The following is a 26,132-nucleotide window of genomic DNA, read 5'->3' on the forward strand; positions in this document are numbered from 1 at the left end:
TTTCTGTTTATTTTACATTAATGTTTCCTTCTTATTCTAGTTTTGTAAGGGAGAATTTAGATCATTGGCATTCTATCTTTATTCTTTCTCGATATATGCATTCCATAATATAAATATCCTTTCCAGCACTGTTTTCACTGCATCCCCAAAATTTTCTTCTTTGGTCCATGTGTTATTTAGAAGTATATTATTTAATCTCCACATACAGGCATACTTTAATTTATTGCACTTCATTGTGCTTCACAGATCTTGCATTTTTATCGAATCGAAGGTCTGTGGAAACCTTAAATCCCTAAATCTATTGGAGCAATTTTCTCAGCAGCATCTGTTCACTTCTTGTTTCTGTTTCACATTTTGGTAATTCTTTTTTTTTTTTTTTTTGGTAATTCTTGCATTACTTCAATTTTTTTTTTCATTCGTAATATACTTGTTATGGTGACCTGTGATCAATGATTTTTGATGTTATTACCATCATTGTTTCGAAGTGGCACAATTCATACCCATAAGACAGCAAACAATCTATAAATGTTGTATATGCTGACTGTTCACTGAACAGTCATTTCCCCATTTCTATTCTTTGTCTCAAGCCTCTCTATTTCTTGGGACACAAAACTATTGAAACTGTGCCAATTAACAACCTTAAAATGGCTTCTACGTATTCAAGTCCAAAGAAGAGTAATATACCTCTCACTTTAAATCAAAAGCTATAAATTCTTAAGCTTAGTGAGGAAGGTATGTCAGAAGATAAGACCAGCTGAAAACTAAGCTTTTTATGTCAAACAGTCAAGTTGTAAATGCAAAGGTAAAGTTCTTGAAAGAAATTAAAAGTGCTATTCCAGTCAACACATGAATGATAAGAAAGTAAAGCAATCTTATTGCATACAAAGAGACATTTTAAGTGGTATGGCTAGAAGACCAAACCAGCCACATTTCCTTAAGCCAAAATCAAATTCAGAGCCAGACTCCAGTTCTCTTCAATTTTATGAAGAATTAGGGAGATGAGTTCCAAGGTAAAAAGTCATCTACATAACATAAAAGTGCAAGGTGAAGCAGCAAGTGCTGATGTAGAAGCTGCAGCAAGTTATCCAGAAGATCTAACTAATAAGTAATGAACGTGGCTACACTAAATGCCTTTCTCTAAAAACATAACAGCAAAATCTGGATGACAGCATTTCTGTTTAAACATGATTTACTGTATATTTTAGGCCCTCTTTTGAGACCCATTGCACAGAAGAAAAGATTATTTTCAAAATATTAATTCTCATTTACAATGCACCTGGTTACCCAAGAACTCTGATGGAAATGTATAACAAGATTCATGTTTTCACATCTCTAATACAACATCCTTTCTGCAGCCCATAGATGAAGGAATAATTCTGACTTTCAAATATCATCATTTAGGAAAAAACACTTTGTAAGGCTATAATCATCACAGATAATTATTCATCTGATGGATATAGGAAAAGTAAATAGAAAACCTACTGGAAATGGTTTACTACTCTAGAATTCATTAAGAACATTTGTGTCATCAATAATTAATGGGAAGAAGTTCAAATATCAACTAACAGGAGTTTGTAAGTAGTTGATTTCAACTTTCATGAATGATTATGTGGGTTCAAGACTTCAGAGAGGAAGTAATGCAGTGGAGGAAATAGCATGAAAACTAGAATCAGAAATGGTAGGGACCTAACAGAAGCAGAAGGTATTAAGAAGTGGTGGCAAGAATACACAGAAGGACTGTACAAAAAAGATCTTCACAACCCAGAAAATCATGATGGTGTGATCACTCACCTAGAGCCAGACATCCTGGAATGTGAAATCAAGTGGGCCTTAGAAAGCATCACTACAAATAAAGCTAGTGGAGGTGATGGAATTCCAGTTGAGTTATTTCAAATCCTGAAAGATGATGCTGTGAAAGTGCTGCACTCAATACATCAGCAAATTTGGAAAACTCAGCTGTGGCCACAGGACTGGAAAAGGTCAGTTTTCATTCCAATCCCAAAGAAAGGCAATGACAAAGAATGCTCAAACTACGGCACAATTGCACTCATATCACACACTAGTAAAGTAATGCTCAAAATTCTCCAAGCCAGGCTTCAGCAATAGGTGAACCGTGAACTTCCAGATGTTCAAGCTGGTTTAAGAATAGGCAGAGGAACCAGAAATCAAATTGCCAACATCCGCTAGATCATGGAAAAAGCAAGAGAGTTCCAGAAAAACATCTATCTCTGCTTTATTGACTATGCCAAAGCCTTTGACTATGTGGATCACAATAAACTGTGGAAAATTCTGAAAGAGATGGGAATACCAGACCACCTGACCTGCTTCTTGAGAAACCTATATGCAGGTCAGGAAGCAAGAATTAGAACTGGACATGGAACAACGACTGGTTTCAAATAGGAAAAGGAGTACGTCAAGGCTGTATATTGTTGCCCTGCCTTTTAGCTTATATGCAGAGTACATCATGAGAAACTCTGGGCTGGAAGAAGCACAAGATGGAATCAAGATTGCCGGGAGAATATCAATAACCTCAGATATGCAGATGACACCACCCTTATGACAGAAAGTGAAGAGGAACTAAAAAGCCTCTTGATGAAAGTGAAAGAGGAGAGTGAAAAAGTTGGCTTAAAGCTCAACATTCAGAAAATGAAGATCATGGCATCTGGTCCCATCACTTCATGGGAAACAGATGGGGAAAGGGTGGAAACAGTGTCAGACTTTATTTTGGGGGGCTCCAAAATCACTGCAGATGGTGATTGCAGCCATGAAATTGAAAGATGCTTACTCCTTGGAAGGAAAGTTATGACCTACCTAGATAGCATATTAAAAAGCAGAGATATTACTTTGCCAATAAAGGTCCATCTAGTCAAAGCTATGGTTTTTCCAGTTGTCATGTATGGATGTGAGAGTTGGACTGTGAAGAAAGCTGAGTGCCAAAGAATTGATGCTTTTGAACTGTGGTGTTGGAGAAGACTCTCGAGAGTCCCTTGGACTGCAAGGAGATCCAACCAGTGCATCGTAAAGGAGACTAGTCCTGGGTGTTCTTTGGAAGGACTGATGCTGAGGCTGAAACTCCAATGTTTTGGCCACCTCATGCGAAGAGTTGATTCATTGGAAAAGACTCTGACCCTGGAAGAGACTGGGGGCAGGAAGAGAAGGGGACGACAGAGGATGAGATGGCTGGATGGCATCACTGACTCGATGGACTTGAGTATGAGTGAACTCTGGGAGTTGGTGATGGACAGGGCCTGGCGTGCTGAGATTCATGGGGTCACAAACAGTCAGACACGACTGAGTGACTGAGCTGAACTAAACATGAAGAAATGACTGAATTGCTATAATCTCATGATAAAACTTGAATGGATCAGGCGTTGCTTCTATGGATGAGCAAAGTGGTGTCTTGAGATAGACTCTGCCTCTGGTAAAGATGATGGCAAGACTGCTGAAATGACAACAGGAGATTTAGAATATTGCACAGACTTAGGTAATAGAGCAGCTGTAGGATATAAGGAGAGTGACTCTGATTCTGTAAGAAGGTCTAGTGTGTGTAAAATGCTATCAAACACAGATGTGTATAACGGACTTTTGGACTCAGAGGGAGAGGGAGAGGGTGGGATGATTTGGGAGAATGACATTCTAACATGTATACTATCATGTGAATTGAATCGCCAGTCTATGTCTGACGCAGGATGCAGCATGCTTGGGGCTGGTGCATGGGGATGACCCAGAAAGTTGTTATGGGGAGGGAGGTGGGAGGGGGGTTCATGTTTGGGAATGCATGTAAGAATTAAAGATTTTAAAATTTAAAAAATAAAAAACTAAAATTAAAATAAATAAATAAATAAATAAATAAAAATGCTATCAAACAGCACTACACACTACAGAGAAATCTTTTGTCAAAGGAAGAGTCAGTCTATTCAGCAAACTTCATTTTAAAATTGCCACAGCCAGTTGGAGCAAAAACCACACTAATAAGTCAGCAGTCATTAGCTTCAAGGCAAGAACCTTCACCAGCAAAAACACTGGACCTGTAGAAGGCTCAGATGATGGTTAGCATGTTTTTAGCAATAAAGGATTTTTAAATTCAGGTGTATGCATTTTTCTTTTAGACATAATGCTGGTGCACAATTAATATACTACAGTGTAGTGTAAGCATAACAAAAAGTTTCAAGTGACTTACTTAATTGTGATGTTGCTAAATTATAGCTATCTGGAACTGAACCCAAAGTACCTTCAAGTTATGTCTGTATTGGGGATTTTCTAGTTATATTTACATTATAGATTTCTAGTTCAATTACATTATTGTCTGAGAGCAGATATTGTATGATTTCTATGTTTCTAAACTTGCTAAAATTTGCTTTATGGTTTACAGTGTAGCCTAGTTTGGTGAATGTTTCATGTGAGTTTGAGAAGAATGTTCATTTTGCTACTACTATTGGATGATATAATTTATAGATGTCAATTATATCCAGTTGATTGATAATGTTCTTGAGTTGACCTATTTCCATTCAGATTGTCTGTTTGCTGTATCTGTCCATTTCTGATAGTGGGGGTTAAATTCTTCAACTATAATAATGGATTAATATATTTCTCATATAAAACTGATGGAATTCAACAAAAATTGTAGAGTTTATTGGTTTTTATTGCATATTGTTGGTGCTCCTTTCGAAGAGGGGGGCACACATCTTCCTGAAGAACTGACTTCTTTATTGTTATATAATACCCTTAATCACTAATAAATTTTATTTTGAAATTTGCTCAAAATTTAGATTACAGTAGTTATTTCTGCTTCTTTTTATTAGCATTAGTATAGTGTATTTCCCTCCTTCCATTCACTTTTAATCTACTGTGTGTCTTTGTACTTAAAGTGGGTTTTTAAGAGACAACATATAGTTGGGTCTTATGTAAGCCTCTTGATGACTAGGTCCCCCAGGATCTTTCAACTCTTTCAGTGCTCACACTGAGCCTCCAGCAGTTTGTCAATTACAGCTCAGATTTTCCTACCCAGACACTGGTTCCCATTCTGTTTGTTATTATCTGCTCCAGTAAGCTATGCCTCCCTGTATTCGTTTATCTGAATCTCCAGTTTGGGGGCAGTAGTTTGCTCTTGGTCATCTCTCATCTTATGAACCTAAGGAGAGTTATTGATTTTTCAGTCGGTTCAGCTTTTTGCTTATTTCTAAGACAGAGTGGTGACTTCCAAACTCCTTACACGTAGAACCAGAAGTCAGGACTTAGCAATATTACTTTTATGCAATATAACATTAGTCCACTTATGCTAGTATTCTTTATTGTGTATTATTTAATAGGATGAGTCTAATATTATTATAAATATAATATCATCTTCCCTCGGGGTGTCGCTAGTGCTTTAGAAGGTAAAGGATCTGCCAGCGATGCAGGAAACCAAGGTTCAGTCCTTGGCCTGGGAAGATCCCCTGGAGAAGGGAAGGGCAACCCAATCCAACAGTCTTGCCTGAAGAATTCCATGGATAGAGGAGACTGACAGGCTACAGTACATGGACTTGCAAAGTCAGACACAATTGAGTTAATAACACACACATATTTCCACATGGAGTTTATAACAATCTAGGAATTATGGCATACTGTGTGGATTACAATAAACTGTGGGAAATTCTGAAAGAGATGGGAATACAGACCACCTGACCTGCCTCTTGAGAAATCTGCATGCAGGTCAGGAAGCAACAGTTAGAACAGGACATGGAACAACAGACTCTTTCCAAATAGGAAAAGGAGTACGTCAAGGCTATATATTGTCACCCTGCCTATTTAACTTATATGCAGAGTATATCATGAGAAACTCTGGGCTGGAAGAAGCACAAGCTGGAATCAAGATTGCCGGGAGAAATATCAATCACCTCAAATATGCAGATGACACCACCCTTACTGCAGAAAGTGAAGAAGAACTAAAAAGCCTCTTGATGAAAGTGAAAGAAGAGAGTAAAAAATTTGGCTTAAAGCTCAACATTCAGAAAACAAAGATCATGGCATCTGGTTCCATCACTTCATGGGAAATAGATGAGGAAACAGTGGAAACAGTGTCAGACTTTATTTTGTGGGGCTGCAAAATCACTGCAGATGGTGACTGCAGCTATGAAATTAAAAGACACTTACTCCTTAGAAGGAAAGTTATGACCTACCTAGATAGCATATTAAAAAGCAGAGACATTACTTTGCCAGCAAAGGTCCATCTAGTCAAGGCTATGATTTTTCTAGTGGTCATATATGGATGTGAGAGCTGGACTGTGAAGAAAGCTGAGTGCCAAAGAATTGATGCTTTTGAACTGTGGTGTTAGAGAAGACTCTTGAGAGTCCCTTGGACTGCAAAGAGATGCAACCAATCCATCCTAAATGAGACCAGTCCTGGGTGTTCATTGGAAGGACTGATGCTAAAGCTGAAACTCCAGTACTCTTGCCACCTCATGCGAAGAGTTGAGTCATTGGAAAAGATCCTGATGCTGGGAGGGATTGGGGGTAGGAGGAAAAGGGGACAACAGAGGATGAGATGGCTGGATGGCATCACCGACCTGATGGACATGAATTTGGGTGAACTCCAGGAGTTGGTGCTGGACAGGGAGGCCTGGCATGCTGCGATGCATGGGGTCACAAAGAGTCGGACACAACTGAGCGACTGAACTGAACTGAAGGTTGCCGTGAGCTCTCAGGTGTTTCCCTTTTCTACAGTTCAAATTAATATAAATTTACTACTTGTTCATAAATTTTATCACTTGCTAGTATTCATTGTTGAGAAGGGTTTCTGGTTTTAGAAAAAATTTATGAGATAAAGCTTTACAATAAGAAAAATATCCTAACCTTAAATTTCATCCATTACTCCCTATAAACTGGAAAAAAAATTCCTACCCTTTGATTTTAGCAACAGAAAATCTGTTCATGTCACAGGCTAACAGTTACATGGGAATAGAGTGTGAATATCAGTGTATGATTCTTTTTAACCTTCAACCTCCATCTCCCTACTTTATGGACAAGGAAGTAAGAAAAAGCCAGGCCAAGGCAAGAAAATGAATTAAGGGCAAAATATGTATTAAGAATGGGCTTCCCTAGTGGCTCAGTGATAAAGAACCTGCCTGCCAATGTAGCAGATGCCGGTTTGATCCCTGGGTCAGGAAGATCTCCTGGAAAAGGAAACGGCAGCTCACTCCAGAATTCTTTCCTGGGAAATGTTATGGACAGAGGAGTCTGGTGGGCTACAGTCCATGGGGTCCTGAAAGAGTCAGACGATTTAGTGAGTAAACAACAACAACAATGTATGAAGAACATAGATCTCTTAAATCTTATATATATATATATATATATATATATATATGTTTCAAAATGTGGCTAGCCAGAATGGACAATAATAAATAAAATTCTTCTGTGAAATGCATCAATATTCACTGTTATTTGACCTGAGTTTTAAGTGAGTGCAGTAACACAAGAATTATTTGTTATTCTTTTTACAGGAAGAATTCATGAAACTACATTATAGGCAAGGAACAACTGCACGTATAGCTGCATAAATAACACTTTGACAAAGGAATAATACTGTTATTCATATTCAATATTCAGTATTCATACTGACTTACCATTAAGTTTGCAATCTATAGCCTACAGTCATCTGCTTTTCCCCAATGACACACATCAGATATAAGCAGACAGAAACAAGATACAATCATTTTGTAATGATATTCTAAAATCTTAAGAAACCTTGACAAGTTTCAAGACTAATTTGCAAAATTCTATACTCTTAAAAATTGACTGAGTTTTACCTTTAAGACTCAATAATGGAAACATATATACATATTGTGATCAAATATATCGTATCCATGCAATAAGTATTTGGTTCAATTATTCTCAAATACAAAGGAATACTTTTTTCTGGGGAGCTAAAAATATACATGGAGCTGTTCACTGTATAGACCTGAATAAGTTATTGAGCTTCTCTGGACATAAATATCTTCACGTCTGCCTTGCAGTGAGATGATGAAAGGGAATAATTGATGTCCTTAAATGAAATAACTTTAAGTATAGGGTAAGTTAACAATGCAAAATGTAAGCTTATTAGATGGTGACTATCAAGAACAATTGTGATTTGGGACCTCTTTTAACTGAGTCTCTAAAGTACAGTCTGTAAGATCTTATTCTACATTTGTTAGAGTGACCAACATTTACATAAACACATAGAATATTCACAGATCTGTTCCTTTCTTTTTCAGTTACTCCTTGGTCAGTAGGGCATTTCAAGACAAAGACAATGGAAATGAAAAATTGCATCTGTCTCAAAGAATCAATGAGGCAGAAGTTAGGTTTAAAATAAGATCAGATGAGGGGTCCCTTATGCAGCCTCTTCCAACTTCCACAAATATACACATAAAAGGCAGAAATTTTAGAAAATTCCCAGTGCAAAAAACTAACAGAAAAATGACTGACAGTCAGCCAAATGCTAGACATGGGAAAGACTTTTATCTAGGATAAACCTGAGAGAACTACACTGAAATACAGCAGAAAGCCTTCCCTTGCTAGGCTATAGTTCTCTGGTTTCTGAAAAGTAGGTAAGGAGAGATTTGTTTTCTTCTCCATTGTTTGTCATTCTAATTGAAAACAAAACAAAATAAACTGAAGACTGCAGAATATTGTGAAGCTATCTCTTTTTGGAAAGAATACTGTTTTTTATATATCTGTCTTGAGAGTCCCTTGGACTGCAAGGAGATCCAACCAGTCCATTCTAAAGATCAGCCCTGGGAGTTCTTTGGAAGGACTGATGCTAAAGCTGAAACTCCAGTACTTTGGCCACCTCATGCGAAGAGTTGACTCATTGGCAAAGACTTTGATGCTGGGAGGGATTGGGGGCAGGATGAAAAAGGGATGACAGAGGATGAGATGGCTGGATGGCATCACCAACTCGATGGACGTGAGTCTGAGTGAACTCCGGGAGTTGGTGATGGACAGGGAGGCCTGGTGTGCTGCAATTCATGGGTTCGCAAAGAGTTGGACATGACTGAGAGACTGAACTAAACTGAACTGAAGGCTGATCCTTAATACCCTTCTCAATGGAACCCTTTCTCCATCCAAAAGAACAAGGCAACCCCCAGAAAGTTTTTCAGAGCCAGATCACTGGTTCACTTCAGTTCAGTCCTGTCTGACTCTTTGAGACCCCATGGACTGCAGCTCGCCAGGCCTTCCTCTCCATTACAACTCCCGGAGTTTACGCAAACTCATGTCCATAGAGTCGGTGATGCCATACAACCATCTCATCCTCTGTTGTCCCCTTCTCCTCCTGCCTTCAATCTTTCCCAGCATCAGAGTCTTTTCCAATGAGTCAACTCTTCACATGAGGTGGCCAAAGTATTTGGCCACCTGAGTGGCCACCTGAGTTTCAGCTTCAGCATCAGTCCTTCCAATGAATATTCAGGACTGATTTCCTTTAGGATGAACTGGTTGGATCTCCTTGCACTCCAAGGGACTCTCAAGAGTTTTCTCCAATACCAAAAACAAATCTTCGGTGTTCAGCTTTCTTTATAGTCCAACTCGCACATCCATACATGACTACTGGAAAAACCATGGCTTTGACTAGATGGACCTTTGTTGGTAAAGTAATGTCTCTGCTTTTTATATGCAATCTAAGTGGGTCATAGCTCCTCTTGCAAGGAGTGAGTGTCTTTTAGTTTCATGGCTGCAATCACTATCTGCAGTGATTTTAGAGCCCCAAAATATGAAAGTCTATCACTGTTTCCATTGTTTCCCCATCTATTTGTCATGAGTAATGAGACTGGAGGCCATGATCTTAGTGTTTTGAATGTTGAGTTTTGAGCCAACTTTTTCACTCTCCTCTTTCACTTCACCAAGAGGCTCTTTAGTTCTTCTTTGCTTTCTGCAATAACGTGGTGTCATCTGCATATGTGAGGTTATTGATATTTCTCCCAGCAATCTTGATTCCAGCTTGTACTTCATCTAGCCCGGCATTTCTCATGATGTACTCTTCATATAAGTTAAGTAAGCAGGGTGACAATATACAGCTTTGACATACTCCTCTCTCAATTTGGAACCAGTCTGTTATTCCATGTACTAACTGTTGCTTCTTGACCTGCATACAGGTTTTTCAGAATGCAGGTCAGATGATTTGGTATTCTCATCTCTTGAAGAATTTTCCACAGGTTATTGTGATCCACACAGTCAAGGCTTTGGCATAGTCAATAAAGCAGAAATAAATGTTTTTCTGGAACTCTCTCGCTTTTTCAATGATCCAAAGGATGTTGGCGATTTGATCTCTGGTTCTTCTTCCTTTTCTAAATCCAGCTTGAACATCTGGAAATTCACGGTTCATATACTATTGAAGACTAGCTTGGAGAATTATGAGCATTATTTTACTAGCCTGTGAGATGAGTGTAATTGTGTGGTAGTTTGAACATTCTTTGGGATTGCCTTTCTTTGGGATTAGAATGAAAACTGACTTTTTCCAGTCTTGTGGCCACTGCTGAGTTTTCCAAATGTGCTGGTATGTTGAGTGCAGCACTTTCACAGCATCATCTTTTAGGATTTAAAATAGCTCAACTGGAATTCCATCATCTCCACCAGCTTTGCTTGTGGTGATGCTTCCAAAAGCCCACTTGACTTCACATTCCAGGGTGTCTGGCTCTAGGAGAGTGATCACACCTCCATGGTTATCTGGGTCATGAAGATTTCTTTTGTATAGTTCTTCTATGTAGTCTTGCCACCTCTTCTTAATACCTTCTGCTTTGTTAGGTCACTTCCGTTTCTGTCCTTTATTGAGCCTGTCTTTGCATAAAATGTTCCCTTGTTATCTCAGTTTTCTTGAAGAGATCTCTAGTCTTTCCCATTCTATTGTTTTCCTCTATTTGTTGCACTGATCACTGAGGAAGGTTTTCTTATCTCTCCCTGCTATTCTTTGGAACTCTGCATTCAAATGGGTATATCTTTCCTTTTCTCCTTTTCTTTTTGCTTCCCTTCTTTTCACAGCTACTTGTAAGGCCTCCTCAGACAGCCATTTTGCTTTATTGAATTTCTATTTTAGGAGGATGGTCTTAATTCCTGTCTCCTGTATAACATCATAAACCTCTGTCCATAGTTCTTCAGACAGTCTATCAGATCTAATCACTCGAATCTCCTTTTCACTTCCACTGTATAATCATAAGGGATTTGATTTAGGTCATACCTGAATGGTCTAGTGGTTTTCCCTACTTTCTTCAATTTAAGTCTGAATTTGGCAATAAGGAGTTCATGATCTGAGTGACAGTCAGCCCCCAGTCTTGTTTTTGCTGATTGTATAGACCTTTTCCATTTTTGGCTGCAAAGAATATAGTCAATCTGATTTCTGTATTGACCATCTAGTGATGTCCATGTGTAGAGTCTTCTCTTGTGTTGTTGCAAGAGGGTGTTTGCTATGACCAATGCATTCTCTTGGCAAAACTCTGTTAACCTTTGATCTGTTTCCTTTTTGTACTATAAGGCCACATTTGCCTGTTATTCCAGGTATCTCTTGACTTCCTACTTTTGAATTCCAGTTCCCCATAATGTAAAGGACATCTTTTAGGGGTGTTGGTTCTAGAAGGTCTTATAGGTCTTCATAGAACCTTTCAACTTCAGTTTTCAGCATTACAAACTAACTAATCTTATCACATGAACCACAGCCTTGTTAACTCAGCGAAACTATGAGCCATGCCGTTTAGGGCTGCTTAAGACGAATGGGTCATGGTGGAGAGCTCTGACAAAACGTGGTCCACTGGAGAAGGAAATGACAAACCACTTCAGTATTCTTGCCTTGAAAACCCCATGAACAGTAGGAAAAGGCAAAAAGATAGGAAACTGAAAGATGAACTCCCCAGGTCAGAAGGTGCCCAATATGCTACTGGAGATCAGTGGAGAAACAACTCCAGAAAGAATAAAAAGACGGAACCAAAGCAAAAACAACACCCAGTTGCGGATGTGACTGGCAATGAAAGTAAAGTCCTAGAGTAAGTTGCTCTATAAAGAGCAACATTGCATAAGAACCTGGAATGTTAGGTCCATGAATCAAGGCAAATTGTAAGTGGTCAGATAGGAGATACAAAGAGTGAACATTGACATTTTAGGAATCAGTGAACTAAAATGGACTGGAATGTGTGAATTTAACTCAGATGACCATTATATTTACTACTACTGTAGGCAAGAAACCCTTAGAAGAAATGGAGTAGCCCTCATATTCACAAAAGAGTCTGAAAGGCAGTACTTGAATGTAATCTCAAAAATGATATAATAATCTCTGTGTTCGTTTCCAAGGCAAACCATTCAGTATCACAGTAATCTAAGTCTATGCCCTGACCAGTAATGCTGAAGAGCACTGATGATTAAAGGTAAATTATTTCAGTCTGAAAGACAAACTTCTATTAGTTCTCAGCAAAATTACCAGGGAAAACTTATTTATCAGCAGGATATATCTATGGGAACCCTGGAAATACAGATGCCTTTTCCACTGGTAGGAATTCTGATTTCAGTCAGTCTAAAGAGAAGCCTGAGGGCCCGTATTTCAACATATCTTTCATGAGATTAGAGAAATGGACTAGTGTGAGAGTCAATGATTTAAGGCTCATGACTGATATGTCCAGAACACTTTTCTTTGTTTATTATGGACTCCAAAATCACATTATCATTTTCTACCATGTTTTTCCACCACAAATCAGTTTTCTCTTGATGAAGAAAATTATGTCCAGTGTAACAATTTCTCTGAATGCTTTGTTAACCTTATCACTGAAATATTCAGCATGGGCAAATGAGAAATAATCAATAATGTTTACAGTGAGATAGAATTTCTCATTTTTCTGGGCTACTGATAGTTCACTGCCATATCATCATTTAATACCTTAACTTTATGATGTCTCTTTTTGTAGTTTCAAACTTTCACCTTCAAATTTGTTATTTTATATAGCACAGTATACTCTGCAGACATCTATTACTATCTACTTTTATCTATTAAATATTAATTTTAATAATGAGAACTCAAATATTGCCTATGTGTTTGTGTGCTTTGTGTTCAGTTGTGTCCAACTCTTTGCAACCCTATGGACTGCAGCCCACAATCTTCCTCTGTCAAAGGGATTCTCCAGGCAAGGATACTGGAACAGTTTGCCATTTTCTCCTATAGGACTACTTCCCAACTCAGGGATCAAACCTGTCTCCTGCATTGGCAGGTGGATTCTTTACCACTGAACACCTTCAGTAAACAAAGGATGCTGTATCGTATTGCCAGTGCTGGAAAAGTGAGTCCTAGAAAAACACCTGTCCATTGCCAAGCTCATCTAGTAGTCAGCTGCTGCTGTCACTGGCCCCAACCAGTGAGCCCTGAGGGGTCTTAGGAAGGACGCAAGGAATGCCAGCTAGCTAGCAGGCATCAGACTGCAGCCACTCCTGTCGGTGCAGTTTGAGGAAACTCGGGATGGATACTTGCCCCAGATATCTGAGGTATATATCAAAGGGAGGATTTCAGTGAGCGCAGACCATTGCATTTTTACATGTAGAAAAGCACTAAATTCCTTAACTTGAGATATCTGGTTTCTGAAATTAACAATAATCTTTTGACGTTCGAACAACCTGCCCTTTGTGGCAAGACTCCTATGTGTCCTGGCCTCCCTTTTGTCTCCTCAGAGCAGTCTCTTAGGATTATATGAGATGCTGTTTCCCAGGCTTGAAGTCCTAAGAATGTCTGCTGAATAAAAAGTAATGCTCAACTTTTAGGTTGTATGTTTTTTTTCAGTCAACAATAAAATAGGTCCTTTCGTTGTATATTCCACTTATGTGTCATACTTCAGCAAGTACCAGTGACACATATGAGATTTTTTTTGTTCTTATGATAATATTTCCTCTTGACTTTGTTTATTATCATATTTACCATTTGATTAGATATATCTATGGCTTTTCTAAGATTCATTTGATATGCTTGCTTTGGGAGAAGAAATTCAAAGATGTATATTGCTTTCAGTAGGAACAGAAGTGAGTGAATTCTGAAATGCAATATCTATTTAACAAAAAAATAAGTAAAATGATCAAAAGTGAACCTGTCATAGAAAAGCTGTTTGGTTTTTATCACTGGAAGTGATTTTTCCTATACAAGCAAATTAACCTTATAGTAGATTTGTAAGCTATTTGATTTTTCATATTATATCAGAATGTTAATTCTATCATTGCAGACATGTGAAGAAATTGACATTATAACAACTGACTTGCCAAGCAAAACTTAATTAATGGAAATAATTATCATTAATATCAAGAAGCTACTATCATGGTCCCAGAGAAATTAAATAGTTTGAGTGAATATCACTTAGTAATGTACTGATTGTCAGTTGTAAGGACTTCAAAATCAAATATATTTAATATGTTATTAACTAGTCAGCATTGTATTATAAAAATTCAGCAGAATTTTTAATACATTGTGACTTAGCTTTTCTGCAGTAAAACAATCTCATAACAGATATTTATATTCAACTCAGGCAAAATGTTTGAAAGAAATATTACTGAATTGAAATGTTTTCTGATTAATACAGAGTATGACTCCAAAGAAATATGATTAATTTTAATAAGCATGTCATTAATTGAATATTTATATGAGTAAATTTTCAAAGTATTCATTTAAGGAGGCTACTTATTTATTCTACATAGATGCTATTACTCAAAATATTTAGGTAAATTTTCCTTGGGAGTTGCTCTCTGTGCCTATAGCACATATATTTAAATATCCATAATCGTGAAAATATCTGTCCCTTGAGAGCTGATTTAATTTTGAAAACATCTCAGAATCATCTGGAGGCAAGTGTTAGGAATAAATTTTGATGATCAGGCTGAACATTAGAGTCTGGGTCAGGAATAAATCTAAAGTAATGAAAACTAATTTGTTTTCACAGCTTACAACCTATTTTTATGGTAATTCTTCCTCTCCCCCAATAAAACGAAATAATTTTGGAAATGGCAGAATTTTTAGTAAGTATATAGATTACCAAAGATAAACTTCATTGGATAGGGAAGCTTGAGTGTAATATTTAAAATCAATCTTATTACTACAGAATGAATTAATGTCCTCTGATGTGCCTGGCATGTAGCAGAAAAAAAAAAAATACTAGCAGAATTAAGGAAATGACATAGGCATTAATCCAATAATACTTGTAGGAAAAACAATTTAAGAAACCCATAGGGCTTTTAAATATACTTTCTAAAATAATATATACTATATATACTTCATTTATAAAACTGAAACATATAACATTTATGCTTGCTTTTACTTTTATTCATTGTACCTATATTTTGATAGTATATGTACTTTTTCTACTTAGAATGTTTTATAAGAAAAACAAAGGTAATTTAACAAACTATTATAGATCATGTGAATACCTGTTCTTTTATAGATATATATTGCTATTTAACTTAAATGCTATGCCTACATAAGAAAAATCACCTTAAAATTATTTAATCACAGCTTTAATATCAAAATATTTTCAAGAATTCATGGCCCCTACCCACCTGTGCAACTTAACCTCTCTCATTCAAAAGAGCCCTTTTGAACTACTTGCCTTTGCCTGTCCTTTGAATGTGAAAATACCTCTCCACTGGACAACTTCTATTTATTATATTTTTTAAGCCTCAAACTCAGTTATTACTTCCTCTGTGAAATTATGCAAAAACCAATCAAATAAACTCAGTATCCCCTTCCCTAAAACTGCACAACTTCATGTGCAAACTTCTATTATGACACTTATCACCATGAACTGTTCACATGTGTGCCTGTTCTCTTCACCTGTGCTTCTTTCCAAGTCCTTATTTTTCCAACTGTGTATCCCAACTATCAACACTGTGTCTGGCACATAGTAGGCATTTCATAAATATTGGTGGAATAAAGAAAACAGGCTTTCTCTAACAACCCTCAATAATATTCTCGTCTGAAATTCTTATGAACCTTTCATTTTTATCATTCTGCTTAGCATCATTATACTCTGTAAAAATCAATTTGAATAATCTATCCATAGTAAAATCTTCTAAATATATGTACATTTTAGACCAAAAATTGGCTGACTATTATTATATACATAATGCTTAAAAGAATTCACATTCCTTAAAATATATCACTAAACAACATTGACTCATTAAACAAGTATTGATTGAGAACATGAATACATAGAAACTCATTTAGTCTTAAAAGGATTTTTTTAAATCCCTTGTATCTCAAAATAGTTTACTCTCTTTGTACATTTTATGTTCTGTTATACACTAAACTTAAAAAACTAAGGGAGTAAAGCAAATCCGTGCCATGTTTAATTTCAGACAGGAAACTGTCTAAAGCAATTTGAGCAGGAATATGAAAATGATCCTCCTGACTTTTAGATGTACTAAAAACAATGATTTTTTAAAATGCAATCTCTAGGTTAGTGTTCCTTTATTTCTATTTTTCTTTTCAAATTCAGGGCTACCTCAGTAGAAGTCAAAGCACTCTCTGCTTTAACTGAAACAGGTCTTTTCAGTTCCCAGTTGGCTGTTTTGCCTGAGAAAACATTCTGTCCATCATTTGGTTTGGCTGACAGCAATATCTTCAAAATCATTTCTTTCAAAAGTGCCCCTTTGAAATTACATTCTATACCCAAAATTCAGAGAAGCTAAACATTACATGTTTTCTGTATTGACTAATTAGCATTATACATGTATATAATTATACTAAGCATCTAATACTTGTAATGGCTAAAAGCATATATGCATATGGTTTATTTTAAGAAGCTAAAGTCATTATCTAAATTTATAAAATAGATATGGAAGGGAAATGAGCCTTCACTTGAAAAAAATTCTTAAGGAAAATTTTTCATTGACTAATACTGTGCAATATGATTTATTTTTTCCATATTTGACTAAAATATTTAATAAATTGAATCATCCATAAATGAATACTAACATCTTTGCAATAGCCCAATCTTTATGCATTTTGAATAGTCATCCCAGAAAAAGGAAAGCAAGAAAAAGGGGGAAAAAAAAGTCAAATTTGATATACAGGAGAAAAAAAGGAAGAGATAATGCTCAGCAGTAAAGCAAAATGGATAAAAAGAAAGTTCCAGGAGGTGGTAGGGAATAGCGTACATCAGATATTCCACAAATGAAAAGAAATAGAAAGACATAAATGAGGTCAACAGTGGAATTGTTCTGTATTCTATTTCAGTAACTCAAAATGTTTGAAACAGTACTGCTGCTATTGTGCATGTGATGGGGAAGAGAAAAGACTAGTCAAGGGAGATCAATTTCAATATTTTATGAAGCTTTATGGGGAAACTTGGGACAGTGAAAATTAATGAACACATATGAAGTGCCAGAAATTGCATAGAATGCTTCTTATAGTCTGCTTTCATAAAATTCCCCTCTGAATTACCTTTAAAATGAGAAAAGGGTGAAATCTGCTGCAAGAGAGCACTTGAAACACAATTAAAATAGCTTTCCAGAGTATAAAACTTCCAGTAGTTAAAAAAATGTTAATTTTTATTTTTAATGTGTACATATATATATATATATATATATATATATACATGGCTAGTTTAAAATAAAAGATGGTGTTTAAAACTCTTCAGCACTGTGTAAAAGCAATATGGCTGATTCATGTTGAGGTTTGATAGAAAGCAACAAATTTCTGTAAAGCAATGATCCGTCAATAAAAGAGCTAGTTAAGAAAAACATGGACATGCTCTCCATACCTTCAAGTATAGGAAATTTGAGTTTAGCAGAATGACTAATCTTACTTAATTCTTAATCTTGTTAGCAGTGCTAGAAGATTTGCAATATTATCCCCGTATTACAGCTAAGAAAACTGGAATTAATACGTGAAAAATGAACATTTTTACCGAATCCAAATCCATGTAATTTCTACTACATCATACTCCCTTTCTAATAAGAAACTGTCTCTGGTCTGTTTTCACAGTAAACAATAAATGAAAATCATGATGGTTATAAACTCAATTATGTTGAACTTGAATGTAGGGGCTGGAGAGAAAGGAGAGGGAACTAACATTCCAGTAATGTCTACATATACCATAGAGTTCAATCCTTAAAGCAGCCTAATCAATAGCTGCCATTGTTCATGTTTTATAAATATCAATAGCTTCTATTTTGAACATCTAGTATATTTTAAGTATGTTTCAAATCAAAACAGTTATTTTGAAGCTGAAACAGCTTCCTACATTAAAAGTTTTTATTATTCCTTCCTAAAAACATTTTCCATACTATATCTATTTTTATTTTAGTATATTTTTTACCACATGTATAGTGACTTGCTTTCTATTAAAATTGTTCAAAAGATTAAATAAATAATAATTTAAATATATACATATGTGTGTATATCAACAAACACACATATATACATAAAAAGAGAGAGCTTAAATATGTGGGCTCAGAAGTTAGCAGACTGCCTGTGTTTAAACACGGCTCTGCTAATATTGTGAAATAATGGGAAAATTCATTTATAAATTCAATTATCAATTTAAAAATTAAGTATTGATCATAGCTAAGTGTCAGGGTGTAAGGTACTGCTGTGTGTACTTGACATTCATCGATGAACCAAAAAACTCTTCATGCATGGAGCTGATCTTATAGCTGATAGGAGGTAAACAATAAACACGAAACATAGTGAATTACATAGCATGATAGAGAATGTTAAATCCTACAAGAGGAAGTGGTTTAAGGATAATGAGGAGTAAAGGTAGAGAAGGCAAGTTGCAATATTAAATATATTAGTCATGGTTGACCTCACAATGAGGGTGAGATCTGAGAGAAAAAATGAGAGTGAATGTTAACCCACAGGAAGCACAGGGGACAGGAAAGCAAAAGGCCTAAGGTGTGAGGGTGTGAGAAATGGAAAGAACTCTCTATAGCTAGAACAGAGTTATCCAGAGAGAAAAGAGAAGAACAGGTCTAAGTGGCTAGTTGGGGAGAGAAGTAAATAACATGGCTCCTTGAAGACCATTGTAAGGACTTCAGTTTTTTCTTCCGTGAGGAGCCTCTATAGGGTTTTGAGCACAGAAGGGACATAAGAAAAGACTGTAATCAAGAGATGATGGGATGAAAACAACAAGACCTGTTGAGAAGTTAACTGCAGCAATCCAGTGAGAAACAAAGGCAGCTCATATTAGGAAGAAGCAGTAGAAGTGCTGAAAAGTGGTCAGATTCTGCATGCATGAGTAATGACTTCTTAATGTGACTAACACATTGCTGAAAGCCAGACTCTGTTCCAAAACGTTCTCTTTATTTTAAATCATTTAAGTCATAATGTATTCTTTAAACACAATAACTAAAACATAATAAAAGCACAATATGCCAGTAGTAAATTATTATGTTAGAGAGCAAAAATGCATGTGATCACCAATTAATATGAATAATGACAATTATTTTTGTCAGCAATTTCACTGGTTAGTACTAGAAAAATCCATAGGGTCATTTTCTCTGCTGAAACTCTTTACAGTATTGTGTAAGTTTCATGTGTATAGCATCAGTTCAGTTCAGTTCAGTCGCTCAGTTGTGTCCGACTCTTTGCGACACCATGAATTGCAGCACGCCAGGCCTCCCTGTCCATCACCAACTCCCGGAATTCACTCGGATTCACGTCCATTGAGTCAGTGATGCCATCCAGCCATCTCATCCTCTGTCGTCCCCTTCTCCTCCTGCCCCCAATCCCTCCCAACATCAGAGTTTTTTCCAATGAGTCAACTCTTCGCATGAGGTGGCCAAAGTACTGGAGCTTCAGCTTTAGCATCAGTCCTTCCAAAGAAATCCCAGGGCTGATCTCCTTCAGAATGGACTGGTTGGATCTCCTTGCAGTCCAAGGGACTCTCAAGAGTCTTCTCCAACACCACAGTTCAAAAGCATCAATTCTTCAGTGCTCAGCTTTCTTCACAGTCCAACTCTCACATCCATACATGACCACAGGAAAAACCATAGCCTTGACTAGATGGACCTTATTCGGCAAAGTAACATCTCTGCTTTTGAATATGCTATCTAGGTTGATCATAACTTTTCTTCCAGCAAGTAAGTGTCTTTTAATTTCATGGCTGCAGTCACCATCTGCAGTGATTTTGGAGCCCCCCAAAATAAAGTCTGACACTGTTTCCACTGTTTCCCCATCTATTTCCCATGAAGTGATGCGACCAGATGCCATGATCTTCGTTTTCTGAATGTTGAGCTTTAAGCCAACTTTTTCACTCTCCTCTTTCACTTTCATCAAGAGGCTTTTTAGTTCCCCTTCACTTTCTGCCATAAGGGTGGTGTCATCTGCGTATCTGAGGTTATTGATATTTCTCCCGGCAATCTTGATTCCATCTTGTGTTTCTTCCAGTCCAGCGTTTCTCATGATGTGCTCTGCATATACGTTAAATAAGCAGGGTGACAATACACAGCCTTGACGTACTCCATAGTGATTCACTATTTGTGCAGATTATATTCCATTATATGTTATTACAAGGTATTTAACATATATCTGTATGATAATGAAAGTTTTAGTTGCTCAGTCATGTCAGACTCTTTGAGACCCTGTGGACAGTAGCCTGCCAGGTTCTTCTGTCCATGAAATTCCCCAGGCAAGAATACTGGGATGGGTTGCCATTCTCTTCTCCAGGAAATCTTCCCAACCCAGGGACTGAACCTGAGTCTCCCTCATTGCAGACAGATTCTTTACTATCTGAATCACCAGGGAGCTAGTAAATCATTATTTATCTACTTTACATTTAGAAGTTTGCATGTGATAATCTCAAACCCCTAACTTGTCCCTTCTAGATAAGTGAGACCATAGTATTTGTCTTTATCTGACTTATTTTATGAAGAATAATATTCTCTAGGTCCATCCACATTGATGCAAATATTAGTATTTATTTTGATAATTGCATAATAACACACACACTTCTTAATCTAGTAGTCTGTTGATGGACACAAGTTGCTTCCATATTGGCTACCATAAATAGTGCTTCTATGAACACTGATGGAGAAGGCGATGGCACCCCACTCCAGCATTCTTGCCTGGAAAATCCCATGGATGGAGGAGCCTGGTGGGTGCAGTCCATGGGGTCGCAAAGAGATGGACACGACTGAAGCAACTGAGCATGCACGCACACACGTGCACTGGATTGATGACGTTTCAGGTTTTAAAAGACGAGAGTACCAAAAGAATGAAAGAAGACAGGAGACAAATGACATGTAAGCCTTGAGCACAACAATATTAAGATGCCTGGAAAAGAGGAAGAACCATCAAAAGAGACTGTGGCAGGCAGAATAATGTCTCCACAAAAATTTCTATACCATAACTTCGAGAATCTATGAATATATTTTGTCACAATACAAGGGGAAATTAAGGCTGCTAACTGGTTGACCTTAAAACTGGGAGATGCTAATGAATTAGCTGAGAATTCTTAAAAGTGGGAGTGAGAGGCTGAGGAGTCAGTGTCAAATGATGCAAGGCGGAGAAAATTTGACCAGTCACTCCTGGCTTTGAAGATGGAAGTGGGCCACAAGTCCAGGAATGTGCTTTGCCTCTAAAAATGGGATATTAACAGGGCTTACTTCTATTTTCACATTTCTCAGCCTTAGCTGCACATTGCAATAATCTTGGGGGGAAAAAAATATCTCATGCCGCCATCTCCCACCTTGAGAATCTTTCTCCCCATGATCCTAATGTGTATCTAGGATTAAGACCTCTGCTCTATAGGATTTATCATGAGAATTATCTGAGATAATCAATGTAAAATGCTCAGAATACATTTCCCAAATACATAGTTAATTCTGATCTATTTTAATGATCATTACTTTACAGTTGAAGAAATAAAACTTAAAGAAATAAGGAAATTTGCCTAAGATCATAGTTGATACTCAGCAATCTCAGGTTTTACTTCAAAGACCGGTTCATTCTAGTAAATGAATCAGACCAGAGAAACAAAAGAAAGATAGAAAATGAAAGCCCTTCTGAGTTCAAATGAAATTTTTCATCAACAGTCATCTACCCTGGGATTATTAAACAGTAAATTTTTTGTACTGATTTTATTCCAATGCACTCTTGTTTATTTATTTTATTTTTAATGTTTTAGAACTTACATGTTAAAATAATGTAAAATAGTTAAAGATGATTACTCCACAGTCCAAGATATTATTTCATCTTTCTGGAAGTTTTACATCATCAGGTAGAACATTTCCCAAAAAATGTAGTTTCTACCAAAAGGAGGTTATGCTGGAAATGAACCCACTTAAACACTAGCATTACCATTCATTATCTGGTTCCCCTTTGTCTTTAACAATGATCATAAAAATACAAAAATAGCTAAGCTTTTTGCGTTCTTGCAGAGCACTTTCTACATATTAAGTAATCTAATCTTCTCAACAGTCCCATCAGTTAAATAATTTACTGCTCCACTTTTTTTCATATAGGAAGCTCACTTAACTGGTTATTTATAAAATAAAGAGAATATTATACCACAGAAACACTGAAAACAGAAAGCTAATATGGGTTTTCTAATAAGACACACTACAAGAAACAGTCTGGATATGTGGAGGCACAAATTTTGCAAAGAGGATGCTTGAATTTATCCTTGCTAGCAGTGATGCCAGAAAGCTAACTTGCTTGGGAAAGAAACAAGTGCCAGTAGAGATACTTTCCATAAAATGAATGAATTTCCCCAATCTCTACTCTTTGTTTTGTGTCTGAACATTCAGAGAGGCTTTTAGCTGCACAGTGGAGAGCATGCCAAGGCAGCAACTACTAAAATTTGTGGCTACTGTTTCCAGGAAGGCAAGATCAAGGGTAGAGGAGTCTGAGCTAATGGTAAAGGGGTGAAGTTTGCAGTGATGCAGAAAAGAAAAGGCAGTTGACTCAAATAAGAACCTGAGGCAAATTCCTAGGTACCCTCAAAAAAAAAAAAAAAAAAAAAAAAACACTGCCTTTTATTTTTTTAAAGTTCTAGACTTGAACTTTGATGAGGCAGAAAGAATCTTTTCTTCCCTAGACCACAAAGCTCATTTTATTTCTGAATACAAACTACGCTCCTTTTCCAAACATTGGGTCCAGCGTAGGCTGGAAGAATACTGAAATACTGGACTGAATCCCTAGAAGTTCTGTTAGTGTTGCAGCCTGAACGCAGAAGCAAGTACCAAGGATTTACAGGTTGACATACAAACAGAGGAAAGGGCAATGGTATCCACTGACATGAAAAATATTTCACACTTTGAGTTATCTGACCTTTCTCAGTTACATTGTTTAGTCTATGTGATTATTAGTTGATATTTGCAGTTCATTGTTTTTGATAAGTTCAACTCCCAAATAGATTTTTTTTTCTTAAGAGTATTTGTACATTATTTCAAATAAGAAAATAGGTATATGACACCTGACATCATGTCATAAACCATAAATCAATTATATGAGAAAAAATCATGGAAGATAGTACTAATTTGGGTGTTAATATCTATATTAAAGAGTTTTTTATTAGGATTAAAGATAATGCAGATAAAGCATCTAACATTTGTTAACATGTTTATAGCACTTGTTACAGACATTAGTATTATTAGAGTGAGAGTATCCTTTCAAGCAAAATTTGCAATTGCAAAGTTTGCCCTGTAACTATAGTACAATCATAAAATCCAATTCGTCAGGCAAATTAAATACTCATTAAATAACAAAAATTCCTTCCTCAGAACGAGTCACATCTGGAAATAAATTGAACAAGAAATTCTATGCCAAAATATTATGGGAATGCCTATTTGGCAAACAGACCGGGGGAAAATGGGAATAGTGACAGATTTTATTTTCTTGGGCCCCAAAATCACTGTCGATGGTAACTTCAGCCATGAAATAAAAGATGCTTGCTCCCTGGAAGAAAAGCTATGACAAACCTCAACAGCATATTAAAAAACAGAGACATCACCTTGCTGACAAAGGTCCTTATAGTCAAAGCTATGGCTTTTCCAGTAGTCATGTATGGATGTAAGAGTTGGACTATAAAGAAGCGTGAGTGCAGAAGAATTAATGCTTTTGAACTATGGTGCTGGAGAAGGCTCCTGAAAGTCCCCTGGACTACAGGGAGATCAAACCAGTCAATCCCAAAGGAAATCAACCCTGAATATTCACTGGAAGGACTGTGGCTGAAACTGAAGCTTCAATACTTTGGCCACCTGATGAGAAGAACTGACTCATTGGAAAAGACTCTGATGCTGGGAAAGATTGAAGATAGGAGGAGAAGGGGATGACAGAGGATGAGAGGGTTGGATGGCATCACCAATTCAATGGACATGAATATAAGCAAACTCCTGGAAATAGTGAAGGACCAGGAAGCCTGATGAGCTGCAGTCTATGGGGTCACATAGTCGGACATGATTTAAGAGACTGAACAATGACAAATCTGCTAGGTACCTCCTACCTCCTTAGATATATTTCTAATGGGTCTTTAAACCACAGTGGCACGTTTGTCTCATTATCTTTTCCTTGGAAGTTTTCCCTGAAAACACTAGCCAGATGCAAAGCTGTTTGTGCTTTATCAGAGTAAATCTGATATTCAAAGTATCAAGTTCCTTACTTGCTATAAACTTCTCCTTGTTTCCAAGTGTAAAAGTAATGAAATATATACTGCCTAGTATACATGTAAACATTCCTCCAAAATTTGTATAAAAAACACCTGACAATTTTAAATTTTCATGTACTTTCTTTCCTCACTTTAGACAACACATTCAAAGTGTCATTTCAGTTCACTGGTTAATTGTAAATAAAGCATAAAGATTCAATTTCTGAATCTTTTATATCACCTCTTCCTCTTATATGCGTACTGTTTCCAATCTCAGCAGTGTGATTGCTCATGCAAAACTCTGCACCTGTGACCATTTGCAAAAATCGTACTTTGGTATATACTAAAATATATTTCAGAATATTCATGAGTTGTACATGATAATGTTTCTAAACTAGTGCAAACTAAGAGATTGTGGGAAAAGCCCATTATTTGCATGTAATATTCTGTCAAATACACATACACAATTTGGCCTTTTTTTGGTCCACTGTAGGTACAATTTTCAAGATGTGAATATTTTGTCAAACTTAAGATAGAAAAATAAAAGCTGTGCCTACCAAGTCTATATTCACACTGTTTTCTCTCATCAGTATTCTGAAGGTTTTTTCCTCCTTGAAGAATTGCTGTCACTTTTTTCACATTTTAACACTCAGCTATCATTTCTATAAATGCAATCACACCAGGAACTTCTTCATCTGCATGTGTCAAAAGGAAAATGTAAAAGATGTATACTTCATGATATAATAACATTCTACAAATTTCATAATGGAATTCTGCAACCTTTGGAGATATTTGTTTTCTCAAACTGATCCAATATCTGAATTGTTCATAAATGCAAGTTTGCAACTTTGTATTTTATTTTGAGCTTTACTTTTTTCGTCAGATCATCTCTATTTCTATGATGTCTATCTATCCAGAAGCTACCTTAGATGTCTCTATTCTCTACCTGTGCTACAGAAAAAAAAAAATGTGTTCAGAACTTTAATTTCTAAGACTGAGTGTTAGGAAATAAAGGTGAATTCAAAATGGTTTCAGTTCAATCCAGTCACTCAGTTGTGTCCCACTCTTTGTGACCCCATGGACTGCAGCTCACCAGGCCTCCCTGTCCATCACCAACTCCCAGAGCTTGCTCAAACTCATATCCATCAAGTCAGTGATGCCATCCAACCATCTCATCCTCTGTCGTCCCCTTCTCCTCCTGCCTTCAATCTTTCCCAGTATCAGGGTCTTTTCCAATGAGTCAGCTCTTCACATCAGATGGCCAAAGTATTGGAGTTTCAGCTTCAACATCAGTCCTTCCAATGAACACTCAGGACTGATCTCCTTTAGGATAGACTGGCTGGATCTCCTTGCAGTCCAAGGGACTCTCAAGAGTCTCCTCCAGCACCACAGTTCAAATGCATCAATTCTTTGGTACTCAGCTTTCTTTATAGCCCAACTTTCACATCCATACATGACTACTGGAAAAACCAGGCTTTGACTAGATGGATGTTTTTGGCAAAGTAATGTCTCTGCTTTTTAATACGCTATCTAGGTTGGTCATAGATTTCTTCCAAGGGGCAAACATCTTCTAATTTCACA

Source organism: Ovis aries, chromosome 3 (genome assembly GCF_016772045.2).
Source record: "Ovis aries strain OAR_USU_Benz2616 breed Rambouillet chromosome 3, ARS-UI_Ramb_v3.0, whole genome shotgun sequence".
NCBI classification, from domain to species: domain Eukaryota; kingdom Metazoa; phylum Chordata; class Mammalia; order Artiodactyla; family Bovidae; genus Ovis; species Ovis aries.